This window comes from Apis florea, unplaced genomic scaffold, assembly GCF_048593485.1.
Source record: "Apis florea isolate Af1SG1 unplaced genomic scaffold, ASM4859348v1 contig_3203_pilon, whole genome shotgun sequence".
NCBI classification, from domain to species: domain Eukaryota; kingdom Metazoa; phylum Arthropoda; class Insecta; order Hymenoptera; family Apidae; genus Apis; species Apis florea.
Genome location: NW_028256723.1, coordinates 2,551,648 through 2,574,739, shown reverse-complemented (window position 1 = coordinate 2,574,739; position 23,092 = coordinate 2,551,648). Strand labels below are relative to the sequence as shown.

At 36.2% G+C, this 23,092-nt stretch overlaps 1 long non-coding RNA gene across 1 annotated transcript in view; it reads right to left on the bottom strand.

Moving 5' to 3' along the window:
- LOC147657143 (uncharacterized) overlaps positions 1–23,092 on the bottom strand; it is a 183,629-nt gene that overhangs the window by 136,392 nt on the left and 24,145 nt on the right. The gene's annotated exons all lie outside the window — the stretch shown is intronic.

Sequence of the window (23,092 nt, the reverse complement as noted above, 5' to 3'; positions counted from 1 at the left end):
GAACCAGAAATACTTCCATTCGTTCTCCAATAAAATTGTGCGTGTTGATTATCTTCGCCGATCTCGCTACTTTGGATAACAGCAGAACACGATAACTGATCGAATCATATTGCGAATATGTGTAATAAAAAATAAATCGATGATGTAACATCGTCCATCCACGGAAATGTTTCTCTTGCTCGTCGAGAAGAATCGAGTAGGGACGACAACGGTTATATCTGATAAATATAGCTAGCTCATTTAATTTAAATTATCTATCAATCCAGTTATTTCTTCATTATTGAGATTACTCATGGATATTTCTTTTATGGACAGTTTGGAATTGCATTGAAGAAAATTAGTTGGAATGATGATGATTAAATATATGTATATATGAATATTGAAATTGAAGATAATTTATCGTTTAACCTATCAATTTATACTAATATAATTTCCACATTTTTATTAAATATTAATACTTTTTTAAATAGTAATCAAATGAATAAAGCATGCTAAAAGTGTTAATATTTGACGGAAGATGTTAAGATATCGACTGAATAAAGATAATTATAAATTATTTAATTTGTGATAATTATTAGTTCATAATTATTATTTATCTTATGTATAATATACACTTTGAATGCTTATAATTTTTCAAACTATTCTACCACGTTCAACAGAGAGCCGATTCAATCCTCTCTCCTTCGACGTTCTTCGCCACCCCATCGAATAAGAGATATATTTCACAACGACTTCTCGCAAATGCTACCGCGATCTGTCCACCACCGTAGGATCCTCTTTTTCCAGCCAAGCCAAGCTCGTCCATTCAGGCGAGCAGCCGTGTATACAGGGTGACGTGACACCCTGTTGGTCGAGACGTGTGTCGGTGAGCCATACAATGCGCGCGTGCAATCGTACGAAATATGCACACGCGAGAATATAGGAACCAGCTGCACTGTGCGGGAACAATGGAATGACGCGTTTCGTACAAGCAGTCTCTGCCCGTCTTCCAGCAGTCAAACCAGCAGAGAAAGAAGGAAGGAATTCAAGCGGTTGTAAGCATTTCCCATGAAATAAAACTTTTTTTTTTCTTTTTCGATTTCGATTTTCTCGTTAAAAAGAATACAAAGATTTGGGATTGGAGTTAAGAAAGCGAGCGAGGACGATGTCAAAAATTGTATATAAATTCTACCAATCCACGCGTTTCTCATTGAATCCAATAAAATACCAGTTCCATTGATTGTGCGTATTCTCGTTAAAAGAATTAAATTTGTAACGCATCCCTTCGTTCGAGGGATAAAACACTCTGTCTATTTCCCACTGTGTGCTCTGCTACTACAAAAGATGAAAGTTATAAAATTTTTCTTCTAATAGAAGAAATAAAATTTCATCTACCATGAACGAGTTGCACAGAAATGTTATCTATTATAACATATCTATACAATATATCTTCCGGAAAATGAGAGAGCCAACCCCATCGCCGGGCCCATCGCCCAACGTTTAATCCCCACAAGCGCACCACAAGGATTCGCAGTTCACTCGCCACGCTCCGAACCAAGTCGTTCAAAGGCAGCCCAACGATACGAATCCCCCTTTTACAGGCGTCTGATGTTGGTCCGTGCGCGGAATGGCACCGGTTGAAAATCGGAGAAGCGCCCGTAACCGTGATCAGGTAAGTAGGATGGGAACGAGGCGGGCTATTCAATCGATACGATTCGGGAATTCTCGCGAGACTGCGAAAACTAAATTGAAATCGGCTTGTGCCCGAGCGTGATCGAAACGGCGCGGCTCAAGGTGAGGCGGGAACAGATATTGCCTTTGCCCGATGATCGATACATCGAGGCGGATGAAATTAAACGGGGATCTGGCCGGTTACCACGGCTCGATGCCACGGGTTCCGAGGAATCGTTCGAGCGATTGTCGCTTTGCATAACGTGCGCTCGCCCCAATGCGCGCTTCGCGTGAATTTACGTTTCGCGTGTTCGATTACGTTTGATTTGATACCGATGTTTAGGGTGACGATTATCTATATATACTTATTCTTGACATTCGAAATTAATTTTGAGTAGAATCTCTCGCTCGAGACAAGGGATGAAAATATAGGATTATTTTTCCGGATATATGTATATATAATGAATCGAGTAATGTGTTCGATTAGGTTTGATTTGTTCGATTTGATACCGATGTTTAGGTAGGGTGACGATTATCTATATATACTTGTTCTTGGCATTCGAAATTAATTTTGACAAGTAGTGAAAATATAGGATTATTTTTCCAGATATATATATAATGAATCAAGTAACGTGTTCGATTAGGTTTGATTTACGTGTGATTTAGGTGTGATAGGATGTTTGGAAGGGATGGGATAATTGCACGATCTTGAGAGATGAAAATATAGAATTATATTTCGAGATGGGCGCGAATGTGCATTCTGCGTGTTTGATCAAGTTTGATTCATGCTTACTTGAGTTTGATACGAGTTTCAGACGTAAGTTCTTTATTTGTTCTTGGGTAAAAGTTCATTTCGAGCAGAATTTCGAGATTGTAGAATTTAACGAGCGAAGCGAAGGATGAAAATTTAAAATTATTTTTGCCTGGGTACTTCGGTGATTTCGTTGACGTGAGTATACGTATTAATAATCTATATTACTATTCTATACGATCAAGGATATTCGTGCGTCTCTAACAGTTGTGCTTTGTAAGCAGTTGGTCTTTGGTTGGATCGGAAGTTCAGAACTATCTTAGTGTGCTTAGGGTGGGAAAAGGGAGCTGCGTAAACGTTTGCTGAAATTTGATAACGGCACGGTGAGAAGCTAACTGTTATGACTTTTCTCACGTACTCGTGAAGTTATTAAAAGTGGAGTTATATATATATATATATATGTCTCGCACAACTATCATAATTAATCGCAATTTATATTATCTTAGATGGCAAGCGATAAATTTTAAATTTAATTTTCCGCATTAATATTCCCAGAATCGTATAAAATTCATGCAATACCGAATTACATTAACAACGAGAAAGAAAAAACAATTAACTCATTTGCATGCAAAATGGCACATTCTCTTCATAAAAGAATAATCATATAACCATTTTTGACCATGTTTGCAATATCATGTATTGATAAGCAAGAAGCACAATGCGTACAATGAAACAATATTCGTATCTTTACTTTATTTTTATTTAAAGATCATTTTCAAAATGTAAAAAACTATAAATTATAGGAAACAATTTTTTACATTCTCCCACATTTCCATGCAAATAGAATAATTACAAAAAAACAATTAAAACAATTTATATATATATATATATACATTACACTTACACGAGACAAGAATCACGCAGAATCCATATCCAAACTCAAAGAGAACCATCTCTCTCGTCCAATCCAAGAAAAGATCTTACCCTGGGACAAAGAAGATAGAAAGAAAACGAATTAAAAAACTCGAAGATTCAGGAAAGAAATTATCAACGAACGAATCGTTATGATAATTAGCCACAACCGCGTTTCCAACTATAACAACTCCTATTTCATGGAATACATAAGCCGCAAATTTTTACGCAATTACCCAACGAATCCACTTAACCTTCACTCCTGAGAATCCCGTTCAAACTGCCCATTCTTTGTTTGCCCCCTCGGTTGAAACGCTCGCGTCAAAGTATCATACCCATTTCACCCCTCCCTTGCCCTCAACACACACGCTTAACGAACCGAATATTTTCCGCGTATACATTGGTGGCGCAACAACCTTGCGCCAGAGTTCGTTTCAAGTCCGCTAATGCGAGGTTGGGGAGGGGAACGATGAAGCCGTGTTAACGTGAACGGTTTCGAGAAACACGGATCTTGCTCTCCTCGTGGCAACGTAAATGAGAGAAAATGACCTGCCAACGGTGTGTCCCGGCCATCTCCGACCGATCCCCGGAATTGGCAATTATTTATCCCGTACACTGGTTCCGGCGGACCCGACGCGAAGACAGGATGGCCAAACTAATTGGCAATTTCGGGTTTGCGTGAGAAACTAAGGTCGGTGGCGCGGTTTAAATTCCTCCTCCTTCTCGCTCGCCGCATTTTGATCGGTCAACAAAGGGGCGGCGTATCGCGGCCGTTGTCACGATACCGTTATCTTATCGAGAGTTTCTACTTCCCAGGTGCTGATAAATCGGGTGTTAACGGGTCTGGATGTGGAGGGGATGTTGGCGAGGAGGAGGGATGATTTTTATCCATGGATCCATTTACACCGAAAGTTGGTTAGATCTTGGAGCCTTTGGACGAGAAATATTGCTTAAGCATTTTTAATTGTGAATTGTTAAGCGTTTGTTAACGAAGAAGTGATTCTCTCGAATGTTTTTTTTTTTTCTTATAAATTTTATATATATTTTTCTTTTTTTTTTCATTTTTAAATTGCACGAAATTTCATTGGAATCGTTTTTCTTTGGTAATAAATTTATTTTCTTTTTTTTTTGTTATAAATATTTTGAGTGTTGTGTAAATAGGATGAAATAGATCTCCTTTAAAGCTGCACAGTGAATATTAAATGAGAATTCCACGAATCGAAGAAGGACAGAATTTAAGGAGAAGAGTACATTCAATTTGCGAATAGTACGTCGTATGCATCTAATGTATGCATATCATATTAAAATGTTCGCAACATCTTCAATCATTCTGATTTAAAGCATCTCACATTGGAATTCTTGGAAATATTCGCTTCAATATACATTTAACCATATTAATCAAAACGTCAAAACGATGTGTACATTGAATTCGTATACTCGAGAAACGTAATGTGATCTTATTTCGTTCGTGCACTGCATCGTTCCATATTATTCACTGGTAATACCGATGACATATTCTTACGAAACCAGCAATTAGGAGAAGATTTCTTTATTTTTCACTGCACGTTCCACAGAACTTAGTTTAATAATCTGCTTCTATGATGTAATACGAAATATTTGTTTGATAACAGTTCAGAATTGTAATCAACATTCCCGAAAGTTCAAATCAACTTGTTAGTTGGGGCATTTCAGTGTACAACAAACAATATCGTAACTTTGTCGCTCAAATAGCTTAGAATTCTTAGTAAAACTTTCATCTAACTAATAACTCCGCATGAAGACATACGTATAAATAACAATTAATATAATATTAATTACATGTTTAATCGATCTCGTTAATAAATAATTTCTACCAACAATTTCCTTCTTCGATAATAAAATCACTTCGTAACGATCCGCTGCACACACACAATCCTCTCTCTAAAATAATCCATAAACCCTCAATCTCTCGCAACGATCTACCAAGACTATTTTTCCTAGGCACGAAAGTTCGCGTCAAAGGTCAAGGGTTTACACGCCTTTCTCCGAGATAGCCTACTTCTCGAGACCCAACCGTTACAAAGCCACCGATTTCAATGAACCAAAGGCGAGTGCATGAGTTAACGCGCGCGTGCACACACACACACAGACACACGTGTACTAAAACAATTTCCTCAACGTAGAACGAAATAACGAAAAAAGTTAGCCCGAACTTTTGTAAATGTCGTGAAAATTCCACCAACTCGTGCTCGAGCGACGTGTCTTCCGCTTTAATTTCACCAAAATGGCGTCTCGCACGTTACAATCTCAGAGACCAGTATGATCATTCGCCAAGTTGGACATATTTCCTGTTTCTTCAATTTTCTCCATCCAATCCCGGTATTGCACGAAAACAGGCTTGGCTCGGTGGATACGGACGTGCTTCGCGTGTCCTTCGACTGGTAAAAGGGACAAGGGAAACGCAGAGGCGGATACAAGAGGATGCAGGTAGGAGGAACAGCTTCCACCTCGGCCAGCAACGAAATCACGACTTCCATCGAGTTTCTAACTCCGCACACGGTCGTGCACACGCTCGTAGCTTCTCGTCGGTGACCCTTAGGCGTCCTTTGAATCTATATCGCAACCGAGATGATCGTAACAAGGTACGCGTACATCCGGTTGGAGGAGATTTTCGCGGTGAAATGTGGAAATGCGATTATGTTGCCGGGCCACAACTCGAAATTTGGAATTGGAATGAAAATTGGTGTAGCGAGCGAAATTTTATTTATGTCTTCGTGGATAAGATTGGAGGAGGTAAAATTAATTAGAAGTATATGTACCGAGGGAGGGAAAAATTCTTAGATTAATTAATTCTCACAATTTTGTTGTTCAAATTATTTAGCAATTTTTGTTTATTAGTAAGAAATATTTGTCCGTTAATTAAATTCGCTTCACAATTTTTGTATCGCAATTTTTAATCAATTCGATATAATTTCTCGATTAACGTTAGAACATCATTATTTTCGATCATTAGTTTAAACTCGACGTATATATTTGTTAATCGTGGATAAAGGGAATTACGATCAATCGTTCGAGTATCTATCATTTCCTCCTATCCACGCTGATTCCACTGAATCAGCTCCACGACGGATTCTAACATGAAAGCCGCAACACGATCGAGAATAATCTTCGTCTGTTCGCGACTCGAGCCGCAACAAGGGGAGTCGACGGATCAAGATCAAGCGGATCTGTAATTCAACCGCGTCTACGAAACATCGAAACTCAGCGAAATGTATTATTGGCGACACGCAAGCCAATTCCCTCTTCCCGAAAGAGGACTACGAAGTTCGTAAAATACGTAGGAAGTTGCAGGGGTCGGCGAACTATCGATCTTTGACATTCACGAATGGTGGAAAGGCCAAGTGGCAAGGAAAGGAGAGGAAAGGTCGTAAAAATATTTTTTATCTCGGCTCATCCATCTTGGATACTTGTGTGTCATTGGTATCGAATTCGATCGTTATATAGATGTAATACACTTCTAGGGACGCTAGAGGTCGCGAGGAAATGTACAATTTTTTCGAAATTGCGTAAGATGAATTATTTAAATGAAATCTCCTCTTGAATCGATATGATACAAATAATTACGGGTGCAAATCATCGGACGAAAGTTTGCCAATAAATTTATCGAATTACCACGGAGACAATCCTTCGCGAACACAAATAAGGGATATGGTTAGATTAAATTAATAGATAGTGACAACAATTAATTATATGTTACATGTTATGCGTAATTGGACAGTGAAAAATGTTGATATGTTGTTGATCATGAAAGTATATTCGATATATTTGATGTAAAATTATAATATTTTAGCGAAGAAATAAATCACATCAAGTAATTTTAGACAAATATTTATTATTTTATTTTAAAGTAATTATTTGAGAGAGACCGAATGTTCGATAAATTTTCACGTAGGAAAAATTATTGAATTAATCAACGAATTATTTTATAAATACAAAGAAGTACAAAGAATAATATTTTAATAAGAGAAAGATTAGTTTTTTTATTTTGATGAAATATCTAAATTTGAAAATAAAAGTTATTAGACAAAAAGAAATAAGTTATTAGTTAATGAACTCAAATAAATTTTCACTTGTATAATTGATGTTATACAGATGACAGTAATGTACCAGGTTACGCGTCAAGCTTCCATAATTAATCAATGTAAGGTATACACATAGCCACGTCTTAGATGTTAAAGTGTTATGGACTGTAATTGCCGTTTGTACACCAGACAACAGCAATCGCTTTGAACTAATTCCTTCGGGGTATTTTTTTCGTGACAAAAGCTATATCTTCAATTTCGTATTTTCAAACATATATTTTTGTTTTATTTCATATTTATTCCATATTATTCGAATCAAATTCGTTATTGCGATAAAAATATATTGATAGATAAACAATTTTTCCATTATATCGTATCACTTGATAAACAAGAAGAGTCGTCAAAATGGAAGAAAAATATTTAAATCAAAGCAAAATTTTTTGAAGCATAAAATAAAATGTATTACCTACTCGAAATATCAACTGCAGCACTGTTATTTAACGAGAAAAATAAATATATTGATTTTTAAAATAAACATATCGGAAATCTTTTATCTTCCAACTCATATTCGGTCAAAATAAATATTTTAATTAAATGAGCAAATTTGTAATTTCATATCGCAAATTGCAGAAAAATAGTGTATCTTTCGAGTTGCCACTTTGAAATTCTAATTCTTATTTTTTTATTTCAATTATTTCCTTTTAAAGTATATTTTTCTAAAAATATTATTCATATCTCGTATGAAATAAAAACCATTTTTAACGTACATACAACATCAACATTAAATAATTACAACTGCGATCATCAATAACTCGAGACTACATTTGAAGACACATTTGGAGCGAACTTGAGCAGCTCAAGTGTTTCATCCATTTATGCAAGCCAAGTTTCTCGGATTTTCCGTTAGAGGGCGACGACCGCGCCGAAAATTCGGCGACTGACCGCGAGAATCAAAGTTTCGGAACAACGGACCGTATCGATCGGTTATAATAGATGCTCGGAATACCGATCGCGCGAAAGTTCGCCAACTCTGTACAATTGCGCGCGCCAAACTTCCTCCTCTCGTCATGAAAATTATAATTTTCAATTTCACGAGTGCCGCGGACGAACGAGTATGCGGTCACGCATGCGCGCACGAGGCGTCTCGAGCGCGTAGGCGCGCGGGATGTTAAAAAGGTGGTGGGAGAAGAGACCTTGAACGAGGAGTAATTTTATTCAGGCACACGCTGGATCGGCGTATCTAATCTTGCGCTCGATAGAGGGCTGAAGTGCACGAGAGCCTGCTGCTATATATGTAATTTCAACCGCGGGAGTTGCATCGCCCTCAAGTGAAATTCCATACGCGCCGTCAATTACGAATAAGTCGAGAGCTTTTCATATTACGCTCTGTCAAGTTTATACTTGGAGGACGAGATATATTGACAGCCAGATGATCGCTTCGTTCGATCTGGTTAATTAATGGATTAATTGGGGGATCGATGAGTACAGTTTTTTTTTTTTTTTTTTTTTAATGTCTCGAATCACGATAGATTACACTTGCGGATCGCTACTGAATTTTTAAGAGTTCAAGAGAGACGAGGATCTCTTGAAATGCCGGGTGGAGAGTAAATGGTGATGGAAGGATCGCTCGATTCTAATGATTCTCTTCGAAAGGAAAGATTTCAGAGTCATTAAATCGGAATGGTTGTGGAAAAGAATCGAGGAAGAAGACATAACGGAGTTGCTGGTAAGAGATTATCGTTGAAGTTTGAATAATGGATCGTCTATACGCGAGAAATTAATGGATAATTACGATTGGTTCCTTCTAAGAAATTTTTCAGTTAATTTGATAGTCTTTTACATTTTATGAAAAATGATGAGAATACTCGTAACGCGAGTAAAAATACATTCGTAATTTTAATGTATATAGTATATAGTATAGTTATATTATTTCCTCTTGTTTGTTTTATTACATTAAAATTTCTAAATTATTTTACATTTAGTTTCTTGTACTAATTTATAGCCGTTGTTACGGCACGCAAATAGCTAATGTTAGCTAGAGAGGTATTAGGTTCGCACCAGTATGTGCATGTACATAATTATGTTTGTTGCGATACACCGTGTTGTAATATAATCAAACCTCCACGGGTTTGTTCTGTTTCAAGATGACAAATTGCAGAATATATTCCAGGAAAAACGTTTGAATAATAAACTGTTCAGAATAGATAAAGCATAATATAAAGTATTATCCTTTTTTTTCCTCTTCTTCAGCTTCTCTTAATTTTATTACGAATTTAATTCCATTTCAACGAAAGCAACAATTCTTTTGAAAAATGAAGTCGAATTAATCAAAAAAAATATGACTTTGTTTCAACAAATTTTCAGAATCAAGTGTAACTTCAAACAATCAATATCTATCAGAATCTCTCTCATGACATCAGCGTGATAGTAGCGACGACGGAATTGTTCCTAGCCATCAATGAGTTTACAGTCTCCTATTGCAAACGGAGGCCAGTTTGCAAACCCGATTTGCCGAATTGCCATCGACGACATTGCTTGTTTATGGATTATTGCTACTTGGTGGCATTTTGACAGCCGTGACGATATAATTTTCAATTTCCATTGCAACGATTCGTCATCGAGAATATCCGGGAATTTTAATTTTATCTTAAAAACAATACATCGTGATAACGCGATGGTACTTGATAAGATGGCCAATTAAAATTCCATCGAAAGAAAAGAATATTGATACAAGAGGAAAAAAATGTGCCCAGATAGATAATTGCCTTATTAATTGAATAATATAGGTCAATGAAAGATTTTCCTCCGCGATAATTGTTGCGTGACTATAGACCATTAATCTATTGTTTCCCCTCGACTCTTCATCATTCGTACGTTTTTTTACGTTTCCATTCCTTATATCATATTAATCTCCTATTTTTTTTTAAATTAATATAATCCTCTTGAATTAATGTCTTTAAAAGAGGAAGAAAAATAATTTAATATATTTCTTTCATACGAAATGAACAGAATTCATCTCGTTCAATTTTTTTTTTTTTTGTTTAAAACATTTTCCGAACTTTTCATCAACATTAACTAAAAATTATCGCGTGAATTATTTTATTAAATTACGTTCAAATGTAAAAATACTTCGCGTTTGAATTTTATTATATCGGTAAAAAAACGAAGATCCATCATTTATAAAAGAACTTATATGTAACATTATATATATAAATCCAGTGTGTAGATGACACACGGTTGGAATTTTCAGTGGCAGATGCTTGGGCATCTCTCGTGTGCAAGGTAAATTTGAAGGTACGATTCATCCAAGGGTAAGGACTGTAAAAGGCGTTGGTTTCAAGCGGGATTATGCAAAACCGATTTAGTAAGCGCTATAATAGCGAGGAAACTTACGAGGCGAGAGGATAATGCGAAGAACGAAGCTGGAAGTGCATTGTCTTGTTCCGGCCGAAAGGATCTCACCAGTTTAGCTTTTGCCCCATCGTTCTTTCAGATATCTACGACTGATACGACGTATATCACAAAGAGGTAGAACCGTAAAGGTCACTTTCAAAGAAGCTGACGATAAATGCAATATTCCATTTTCTTCTAAAACTCCCATTCGTACACTCGGATGAAAATTTTTCTACTTTGAAATCGTGTGGATTCCGACGTGTGTATTGATCATTCATATCCACTTTTATCATCTATATTTTATATAATAGATTAAAGTGAATTTGATGATAAAGAATTGATAAACATAGCTTAATGTACAATTTAATTAACGGAGAAACGATGTTAGAGAGGATGTTGCGGAGGAAAGGAGAATAAATAATTAAACGAATGTAAATTTATAACAGGATAACGTATATGCTTTATCGTGTAATTTTTTTTCTATGCCACAATCTCCGGTGAATACCAGCAAAGAAGATATACAATAAGGAATTTTATTACGTCATCATGATCCTACTGTATCACATTACACTATGATGAATATACGTTGAGGTTGACGATTAGTTGAACAGATGCGACATACGAAATACCCTCTCGACCGAGTTCAATTTCCAACGTAACGCGTTTGCATAGAAAATATTATTTCCGGATAATGCTGTATCGAGCTTCGACTCGCGCTTCGAGTCAGCCATACTTACTACGTACTACCAAGCCGTTCGACGTTATTGGCATGAATAGAGCGAGGCAACAATGCTACATACCTCTTTTTTCCACTTCAATTCATCTGTTTCTCTTTGTTCGTTCAACGTCGCGGTTCGATCCAAAAGCGATCTCGTTTCATTGTTAAACCACAGTTCAAAGGAACGCGCTCGCTTACGTTCAAGCTGCTTTCCCGCATTTCTCGTTTGCGTAAACGATCGACGATCAACCTCTCACGCGGGGAGGGGAGGAATAAAGTTAAGTTGTTTTCTCTCAAATTACGATGTTCATACGTAATTATCGATGGAAAATAAAGGATAAACGACACGGGAGAGTAGTTTCGTTTCGAATATTGATATAAACAGATGGTGAGATTTTATAATGCAGATATAATATACATATATATATTTGAATAATTGATATTAAACTGGAGATATAAACGTAGGTAGGTTTTATTGGAGGATTTAAAGTTTTAGCCGAGGAGAAGGTTTATATCCAATAAAGGGGGCGGTATTTTATTACATCTTTGAAATGTGATTTCTTGGAGACCAATCATGAGGTGGGAATATTTTCGTCGTGTGAAAATAATAATGTGATAATAAAGTTGATAAAAAGATAATTGTATTTTGTCGAAAAATAAGATAATAATTCTTGTTTTTTTAAGAATCGTTGTATGTACAAGTGATAATGTGATAAACGTAAGATAAACTGTGAAATTACTCGCAATGAGATAAAAAAAAAATGTCATTAACACAGAAATTACACTCTGTGAACAAATGTTACTCGATGTTTTATTCGATTCGTGGTTGATAAGATATTGTTAAAAATTTCAATGTGTTCTTGCAGATACTCACGAGAAAGAATTTAAAGATTCAAAATGTTCAAAACACAGTAGCCTGCATATTACAAGAACGAGTGTCCGAGGGAATAAATTTAATGCATCGCAATTAGAAGGCGACCATTTTCACAGGCGTTTAGGGAAATATAACTCTAAAACGAGCTCCAGTATAAAAATTGAAAAATATAATTTATGAAGTTTCTTTCTTCCGTATACTTCGATATATACGCACGGTTAACCTCCATTTCGTAAATACAATCATAACACGAGCAAATATTATACGTTAACACCGAGCCCAGTTTAAAATAGGGTCTCAAAGTGTTAAACAAAAATAAAAATCAAAAATAGTCCAATCCACGCCCACTCCCACAAGCAGATATTAATCTCTGTCGAAAACCCTCTGCCGAAAAACTATAATTCAAAATTAAAGTCTGAACAAACAAACCTTTCATAAACAGCCACCGCCTAAAGTAGAAACTCCAAATCCCCACCGCGTTACTTCGAATGAAAATATTTTTCTACACCGGTCGAGAAACAACCGAGTCGAAGAGGAGAAGGTATCGTAAAAAAAATATTCTCGATTCGGGGGAAATATAAAATATATAATCACGTATATACATTCAACTATTCGTAAACGTGAAATCTACGTGAATAGGCCGAGGTGTTTAATTTACGACCGACTTTAAGGAGTGTCTCCATTTTACCGAGAACGATGATACAACGCTTATTGATTGACGGGTGTAGGAAACTTTCTCGAACGAAAAAAAAAAAAAAAACTATCTTATCGGTCCCTACACACAAAACGATCGTACACGTAGCGTTATAACGTTTCGAAACTCGCGCCACAGCTTTTATCTGCTTTGGTACATATTACTTGGCCTCCATGTGAAAAGATAAATATACACAGAGGCCGACTACGTGCGACGAATTGATCTCGCAGTGTTATCGGATTTGGTCCGCGGTATGACTTACCTCGCCGATACTTTCTGACCACGAATCGCAAATATTAATAATGGCGGAAGGCTCGAGGCAAAATATCGTGGATGATCGTCACGTTGGGGATAGAGATTGTTTTTATTTTTGTGAAAGAGTTATTGATTTTCGGACGAGAATTAATCTGAGAGATTAATTTGATATGAAGTTTTGAAGTTTCTTTTTTTTTTTTTATTAAGATATATAAGCACGATGGATTTTACGAAAATCCGGATAAATTATCGGACCGAAGGTAACACGTTAAGAATGAATTAATTAAATGGGATAAAATATGGAATGTGACATAAATCGCGGAGGAATTGATAATTTTTTCTTAATGGAGATTTTTAATATTTTAGACAGATACGCAGAATGATCGATGATCTTTATATTAAAATGAAAGATAAAAGAGAGAAGGGAAGAACGTATTACTTGCATATTTTTCACTTTTTTCTTTCTCGTAGCTAATTCAAGTTATAATAAAGATACAAGAAAACGATCGATCTTCAATTATCGATGTTTGATAAGCATTCTATGCTTTCAAACTTTCCAACACACTTTTACATCTGTTTCGTTTACAGAGTCGGTTTCCTTCGAAATATGGCGAAATATCCCTTCGCCTATTATCTTTATTCTTCCCTCGATCTATTATCTTTATTCTTCCCTCGTATCAATATCATTCTCTCGACGAAACGAGAAATAACAGTTGAGAAATAAGCAAACAAGAAAGATCCTGTTGCCCTAAATAGAAAACTTGGGTTAAAAACTTGGCGGATTGCGTTTGAAAAATTCAATTGTACGTTGAAATTTCGCTTCTAAACGAATCATCGTTAGGAAGGAAATCGTATGGCTCGATCATTGCTCGTAGTGTATTTACTTTCTGAGGGAGAGTTTATGGCAATTTTCGAGTGTGCGGGTAAAAGAAAACACTCGAGGTTACTTTAGGTTATTTTAGGTGGTCGCCAAGCATTTTCCTGCTCACGAGATATCGGAATTTTTAGGATGAAATAAGCTTCTAATCACGGCGGGTAACTGGTCGCTATTTGACCCACGAATCCACTGCTCAACCGCTGGATTACTGTTACAACCGCTTGTAATCCGCTTGTCTTCATCCATCCATCAGAGTCATTTTGAGGCAAACCAAACTTGATGACAATGGAAGAATAATGTTGTGATTTGATTGCACGTTAAGAAATTTTTATCTATTTTTATCGACATTACTCGTGATAATTGTTGAAAAATTATCAAAGATATGTCGAAAGAGGAAAGAAAATTTTCGAGAAAATTTTCATTCAAAATACAGTCGCGGAAGTATCGAATGATTGAATGTTGGTAATTGACAACATCTTCGATTATTTATTGTGGCACTTATTACAACGTTTATCACGACGTTTATAGTCGACTATACTCGAACATTATTCACCAATATCCCAAAGGGCAAAGGAGTTGGACTGAACTTTGATAAGGCTGTGGGGCTTGCACAAGCAGAAGATTAACTTTATAGAGGGAATACTAAATCTAAGTATTATCGAACATGCATTCAAATATGTTTTTGCCATTAACGAAATAATCTGATTGATTATTTTCACCCATCCATCAAATTGTAATTCCATATCAAATTAAATTTAATATCTTCTTTCACCTTTTTCGATCTTTTTAATGTATGTTAATATTTCATAACATTGCGATAACATTCTCGACAATAAAAATAATACAAATCAAGATTATATAAACGAATTGATAAATACGAAAATATAGTCTTACTTTTTAAAAAAAACTGTAATTAATTAATCCTAAATGAATGTAATCTAATTCCATCGAATTCTTATGTCATCGATTCGCTATTATGACATCTCCTTTAACCTCATAACTCATATTTTACTTAACGATCCTTAAACAACCAAAAAAAAAAAAAAAATTAAAATTAAAAATAAAAGATTCTCGATCGATTCTCTCAGAAACTAAAGCTAAATTCAAATGAAAAGAACATTAATATTTCCGGTATCCAAACTTCAATAATTATTCAAACAAACAAAAAATGTTATTTCTTTTATTCATAGTACACGAATAATAATAATAATATTAAACTAGCTCCGCGATAAAGTTCAAAAACGGGTTCCAATACTACTTATCCCTCCCCCCTCTCACCGTCTACACCGTTCGACAATCTCGACACGACAGAGGGGTTTAATGACCGATTATGTATTCCTCTGAAAACACACGTACGCAACGAACGTACGCGGCAAATAACCAAGGACCCTATACACCCTAAGGTTGAATAGTTACGTTAACTTCTTAACACGGTGCATAAATAATAATAGGCGAAGCGTTGATGGGGCGAGTCGACAGAGTTAACAGCAACGACAGATAAGAGCCTATCGGTTTCCCTCTATTTCTCCCTACTCCACAAGTTGCAAGATTTAGCGACTGCTTTAATATAAACCCCGTGCAAGTTACATCCAGATCACGGGTAAACTAGTTTCGCGAAAGTTTCTCCCGGTTGGAGATGGAATCGAGACTATGGTTGTTTGCAGGACACGTAATGGATTCGCGCATACCAGGTATAAATGGATCCGCGGCCATCCCGGAGGGGAGAGGTGTCGTTCGACGTCGAAATTAGATTACGACGAAGTTTATAGAAAATCTGGAATACGGTTCCATCGTGAAAAGTATCGCGAATAAATAATTCATAAAGGCGGGGGAGGAGGGATTAATCTGCACGTAAATCTGCTCTTTGAGGGAAGTTTCGTGCGAGCACGTGGTGTAAAATAATTTGTCGGTGGAATTTAACCGAATAGGTGTCGACTCCGTTTATATTGATTCCAAATGGAATTTTGAATTTATCTGATCGCTCGTGGCTTGATTAAATTGGGGGAAGTGGGGGAGGAGTTATGTGTGGGAGGAGTTGTGATTCTATAGATTCAATGTCGAGATCGATACGGATGCGATCATGGTCATGAATCAAATCGATAAATTTCACTTTCTTCTTTTGCAAATTTTTATGTTTCTTTTTTATCAGACGATGATCAATGATTCCGTGCGCGATTACAGATAATTCATAATCACGAATTGATTTGATCCTTAATCTTTATATCAAGGATAATATTTTTGACAATTCCTGATATCTCTTCGTAATAAAATTCTAAGCTTGGAATACGAACGTACGAATCGTACTTATCGTAACAGTAACAACAGAAAAAGTGAAAGAGTAGCGACGTAAAGGTTAAATAAGTCTATAAATAAATACCGAGTGAGAAATCAGTATTCCAATGACATAATCATTGTCAGTAATACAATAATTATACAATCATACAGGAGGTAATACAATCGTGTGATCGTGTAAAATATTCATCGAAGGATATCGCTCAGTGTTAATTACATACACCGATGAAATACGTGCCCACTCGTGCGATGAATCCTTGAAATTCCGCGAAAGATTAAAAGCGATCGCTTCGAATTTATTTACGTGGCACGCGTCTCGATTCGTTCGTTTTGGAAACTGGCCGCCGTTCATCAAATACAAGTTGTGACGCGTGTGCAGCAATGCGTTTCATATTATGCATACATGTATGCTCCATGCGTGGTCCTTTGAGGCTGCTGTCTGAGAAATTTTGTTTCGCATAAAGCGCCTCCCTGATTTCCAACCTTCACGCGCGTCATTAAACTTTTGCCAAGTCGTTACTTATTCCTGAATGTCTCTGACAGTTTTGCCAGTGGCTGCCGTGATTCTGTGTATATGTGTGTGTGTGTATGTATCCAAAACGTCGAATTTCCTTGCCGTTTGAACTAACTTGCCGGAAACTTTCGAATCGGATCGAATGGATCCTGACGCAGGATCGTGAATATTCCACAGTGTGTGAATAAATTTTCTGCTTTTTCTTTCTTTTTTTTTTTTTTCTTAAATCATAACTTAACTTGTTGAAGAGAATTTCGTAAAATTCGTTAAATTAGATCGAATATGGATATTGTTATTCATTGAGACGTGAGATTTTAATAAATTTCACGATTCTTTTTTGCAGAAAAATGGTGTCACGTTTGGTATGATAATGTGTATTTCATCCAATACAATGTTTCACAGAGAATTTTTTTATTCTTCGCTTTATTCTTCCCTATCATTTCTCTAGAGAATACCATTCTTTTCGCACACAGCCTGTATATCATTAACCCTTTCAGCACAAGTTGTTTTTACGTCACACACCGTCGAAGATGTGCTATATTCCTGACCCAGATATACGCGTTTCTCTTTATAAAGATTCTCTTATGAGGAAATGATCGAATTAACAAGATTGCATCATCAAAACGAATTGCAACGAGAATTCGATATTTTATGTCCAAATTATTTCTTTCGAGTAAAAATAAAAATTTGTAATAATTTGCAATTGCTTTTTTAAAAAATTAAAAAATTTTCGTACAAATCATGAACATTGGACAACGTTTTTCCAAGAAGATGAATTTCATCTAACGCCTCGTTAAAAATGACGCAAATAAATTATGGATAACCTAATTCGATAACGCTCCAAGTAATTGTCGATAGGTAAATCCCGAAATTCGTTCGAGGATGCAATTATCGAGACAAGTTCGCGCCACTTGTCTCATTCTACCTCCTCTAAAATATGTTCCAATAGATAATCCGAAGGTCTCGATTTCCAGCATCCCGTGGCTTTTGATTTATATCGAAACCATCTTCCATCTTAGTACGCGAAAACTCGTTAAAAATCGTGGGGAGAAAGGGGTTTCGATGCACCGAAAAAGGGAAAAAGATAATTGGAAAAATAAAATCATAGCACCTCGTAATCGCCTTGAGTGTTTTAAGTACGCGCTACCATTGTTGTTATCTCTTAATTTACTGCTCCGATAAATCGCTACGTACCTACGAATTTCTGCTGTCCGCGTGCAGAAAGCCGGCATAATTAAATGCTCGAACGACGTACACACAAGGTGGAAATGTATATCACGGAAATTAGTTGTCCTGGATTAGCTTTGGAAGGATGGGGGACAAATCTGTTTAATTGGGAAATTTTTGCAAATTTTTCTTCCTTTCTTCCTTTTTAATTATGACCAGGAGGGGATGAAAAATTTTTTTCGATTATTCCATACGAGCAAATTTTTAAATTATCCTCGCGTTAATCTCGCGTCCGGTTTTATATACAAAAAAGCGTGGAAAATGTGATTTTTGGAAAATGTAAGGAAGAGAATTCCGAAGAGATTTTTGCATAGAGATATTCGAAATTAGGATTTTAACTAGATACGTTGGATGGATAATGTAATACGAATATAATCTTAAAATCCTTTCCTTTAAACTTTCGCTGTACAAACATTTCTGATCGTATTAAATTCTCTGAATTGAGATAATAATAATAATGCATTGTATACTGCTTATTCTTTATTGCTTATTCATCATCATTCATTATTATTATTACTATACGATAATTTCCTCGATTGAAATTTTTTCACCTCTTGCCTCGACCACAACGAGGTATTAAAATTGTTTACTTGTAAATATTATTGCATCGTTCCGTCCCCGGATTAATAGAGATAATCGTCGATAAATTAAACGATATGAATATTGTACGATGCCGGATAATAAATGTTTGCATGCTTGATCGCGACGATTAAGAATATTTGAGCGGCCATGAATAACGAATGAACGAAAAATAAATAGATACCTCTCGATACTTCTTCTCTCAATTTTTTTTTTTCAACGCCCATTTAAATTTATGAAGAGCTGTCACAGTTTTGAAGAGCGAAATGAAAACTTTCTGTTCCCCAAATTTCCCAATTTCTGCCCGCGCGTCACGTATGCTAATCATAATGCTCAACGAGCAGGAAAATGAACGAAAAGCAAAGCAATCGCAATTCGTATCCGCAACGTCCGTCGCAGATTTAATTTCTCGTACAATCAAGCACGCGAATCACCGTTGCAACCTCTGCACACGGAAGAGGATTGCAATTACGACATTAAATCGGTCGTGTTGCGAGTGCATTAATTCTGCATGTATCACTCAGCTTTGTCCGTGGCCACGTGTTACGTAAACAAGAAATCGTAAAGACAGAATGCGATTCCATTTCAAAAAATCTCATAAAGACGCGAGATTGATATTTCTCGGGTTGAATTCAAGCGATGGCTGTACACATGACGACTACACTAGATGGATATAAAATATCGGATGGTATAAAGCGATTACGTTAATAAGTCTGGCTCAATTTTTCATTTCGATTTTTTTTCATCAATATTTCTTTTTTTTTTTTTTGTTGAAATATTAGAAATTGACCGGCAGATACGTTCGAATTAATCGATTTAATATCCACTATATAAATTAATATCACAGAATCAAATTGATGAATTTTGAACGTGAATTTTATATGACGTGCAATTGAAACAGGAGGTTATTAATTTATTTTGCCCGAATAAATATGCCATTTATATCTTTCTCCTACAATTCTCCCTCCATCTCGTGTTACACTTTCTCTCTTTCCGCAAATTGGCCAACTATAAAAATCATTTTCACTCACAGTTTTTAGATTCATCCAATCCACCAAATATCGGTAGCGATTTTCTGATAAAACAATATACGAAAATATACTTATCTTTTCACACTTAATTTATCTCACACGAGATAGAATTTCAATCACGATTACTGGGATCAAAGGAATCGGAAAATTAAAAAACTAAAGATCAAAACGAACCAACCAAAAAAAAAAAAGTGTCATTATGCATTTAGGAAAGTGGCACGCAACGAGTGTAACAGAGGCGGCACAAGCCGCAACGTTGTACACCCGCAAATTATAGGTGAAAATGCACTCAAGATCCATTAAACGCTATAAATTAGCATAGTCGGGCTTGTAAGCCCCAGGTGGCTGGCTGCATATGCACGAGCCGACTATCGTATATTTTTGCCTCTCGAGCAAGTTCCGGTAATTCGACGGCTCGAGGAGTATCCCGTTAAATTAGCCTTGGAATACAGAGTTTTCCTTTCTTTTGTCATCGATATTCGACTCGTCCTCAGTTTGCATACGAGACGTAAACGCCGCGCGCATTCGCGGATTCTTCGAAAACACGGATTCCGGGGATGAAACGACGAAAGTCGTTCCTCTCTCGTTTCCCCCTTTTTATCCAATTTCGGTTTATTGCACCTTGTTCCCCGATATACGGGGCGTTAATCGTCTTTCGTATTAGCCAATTCTCGCTCGACCAATATCCCTTTATCGACTTTTCCACGAACGGAGTTTCGATCGATGCGTTTTCTTTATTCATCGCTCGGATTTTTAATGGCGCGCGGGAAAATGATTGAACGAAGGAGGTGTAAATAAAAAAAAGAAAGGGACAGGCGTAGTGAAAAATACAATGCAATAGAAGAAAGAAAAAGAAAGAATAATATTTAAAATATTGGAAACGATTCGACGAAATCTCTTGTATCTTTGTTCGTCTGTGTGTTTTCAAATTTGAAAATTTGAATTGACTGAATTTTCAAGAGATATATTTTTGAAAAATCGAAGTGTACATTGTACACAGATTAAGAATTCTCACGAGAATCTACGTTATTCATAAGGGACAGGTTGTAATAGAATATCTGGTGTACAAATACGACAATTAGAGCCGAATTGAAAGTGGAAAATAAAGGCAATCTACAATGAGCAAACTTTCCCTGCAATTGAGACTCGGTATGAGTACGTCTATGAAACGGTTTAAATTTACTATACGCTACTCTATGAAAGATAGTAATACGAACGAGATTTCCGCAAAGTTTGCCACCAGTTTCTGAAGATACTCGAGACTTTGATGTAATTGAAAACAAGTCTCGCCCAAATTCTAAGGGCCTAAAGAATTATTATAAGTTGGAGAGATCTCGAGATGCTCGATAGTTTAAAAAGTTTGTTTTACAGAGATACAAAATATATTTCCAGGAGGTAAAAAGGTTTGAATTTCAAAATCTCTTAAGCTTTGATCTCCTCTTTCCAGGATATTCCACGCGGAATGTAAGGAGGTTAACGAGGCTTCTTCATCCTATCTTGCATATAAACCTTGCACGATAAACCTTGTTTTTTGAGTTAACAGTGTCTAAAAACGTTTTCTTCCTCGATTTGAAGGATTAATACTCGCGATATCGTGCGCCTTGTTTTCAAAGTTGAAACGAAACAATGAATTTATCGATGCTTGTCAAACTAGGATTAAATTTTCGTTGCATGATAAATTTTCACTTAAAATTAGAAATAGGTTAGTTTAGTTAATTGGTTGTAATGTTTTTCTATTTATTTATTTATTTAAAACTCGATGTTTCACGAGATTAATAAAAAGATTAAAAATAATATCTCGCGCTAAACGATAGTCTCGAAGAACTTGGTACGGTTTCTTGAAACGAACAACATCCACATTCTCAAATTGCACGGTCTCACGTTGAGCATAAGATGATTTATACATGTATAAGATTATCTTTATTTACTGAAAATCGTTGTTGTTAATTTAAAAAAAAAAGGGATTTAGGTATTTAATAAAACTCAAAAAGGAATAATATATTATTCCTCCAAATTCTTTCTTTCCGAATACTCTATAGAAATTTCTTAGTTTTTAATATAGAATTATGAATTATTCGTTACAACTAAACTTTACTTACTCTTTATTCCAATTGCGAGTCTCGATGGAGAAAAATACAACACAAATTTCACCCGAAATAAACGTAAGAAAATCGATAAGAAAAATTAAGAGACGAATGAAAGACGCGTGATATTAATCCATCGATTTCTCCTGCTTTTCAAAATTTCTAAGATCATCATGATCTTCGATCGCAATCTAGCGAAAATTTCACGCAAACTCACGATGTTGGCGCTCGACGACAATTGAAAACAACGGGTACGTAAAATAGTATGATTCGGTTATTTCGAGAAATCGGGGCAATTGATTAGCCGTACGTGATGACTCGGTGTATACGCGAATTTTCGACGAGCTCGCGTGTATAAATTCTCGCCCGGAATTTTCAGACTCGTCGTGTACACAGCTCGGCTTTCAGACGTATCGGGTATCGGTAAACACGCGTATTACGTACGCTTGCATTTTTATCGCGTTACACGTTTCGCCTAGGCAAATCCACCCTCTCTTCTTGTAACGGAGAAAGATTACGCGCTGTTCCGCTTATTGCTTTTTTCTTCTCCCCTACTTTCTTTCGAAGCGTGTAACTAGTCGATGATAGTCGATGATAGTGGAAAAATTCGCAGGGGAAATTTTCGGGAAGAATTTCAGTATTGTAGAAACGATATTGATATCGATTCATAGATCATATTATGAAGAAAAGTGTAATTTCGATAGCCAGTCGATATAGAGAGTTAGATGTGGACAGATATTGAAACAATCGATAATGTGTTTGGTGAAATTTTGTCGCGTCGTGTCGTAACAATAGAACCGAAAATTTACTTGATTCAAAAATAAATGAACGTGTAGTCGTTAAAAGGACATCGGCGGTTTCTGGCCGGCGGATAGAAATTCGCACAATAAGGTTAGCCACCGCGATAAAGGGAGGCGCGCAGCGATAAAGGATACGAATATATTTCACGAACAATGCCACGCATGAATAATAGCCACGAACAGCTGATTACACAATTTCACGAATAGTTAACCGACAACGCCTTCAACTTTATCATGCCGCGGTTTGTTCGCGGTATTGAAATTGACAGTTTCATTTTTCGCGAGTTGTGCTGTGTTTCACGGCGAAACGAGCCTGATGCCGATAGATACAAAAGATACATTCGTTTCAAACTTTATCTTTATAAATATTCTTTAAATAA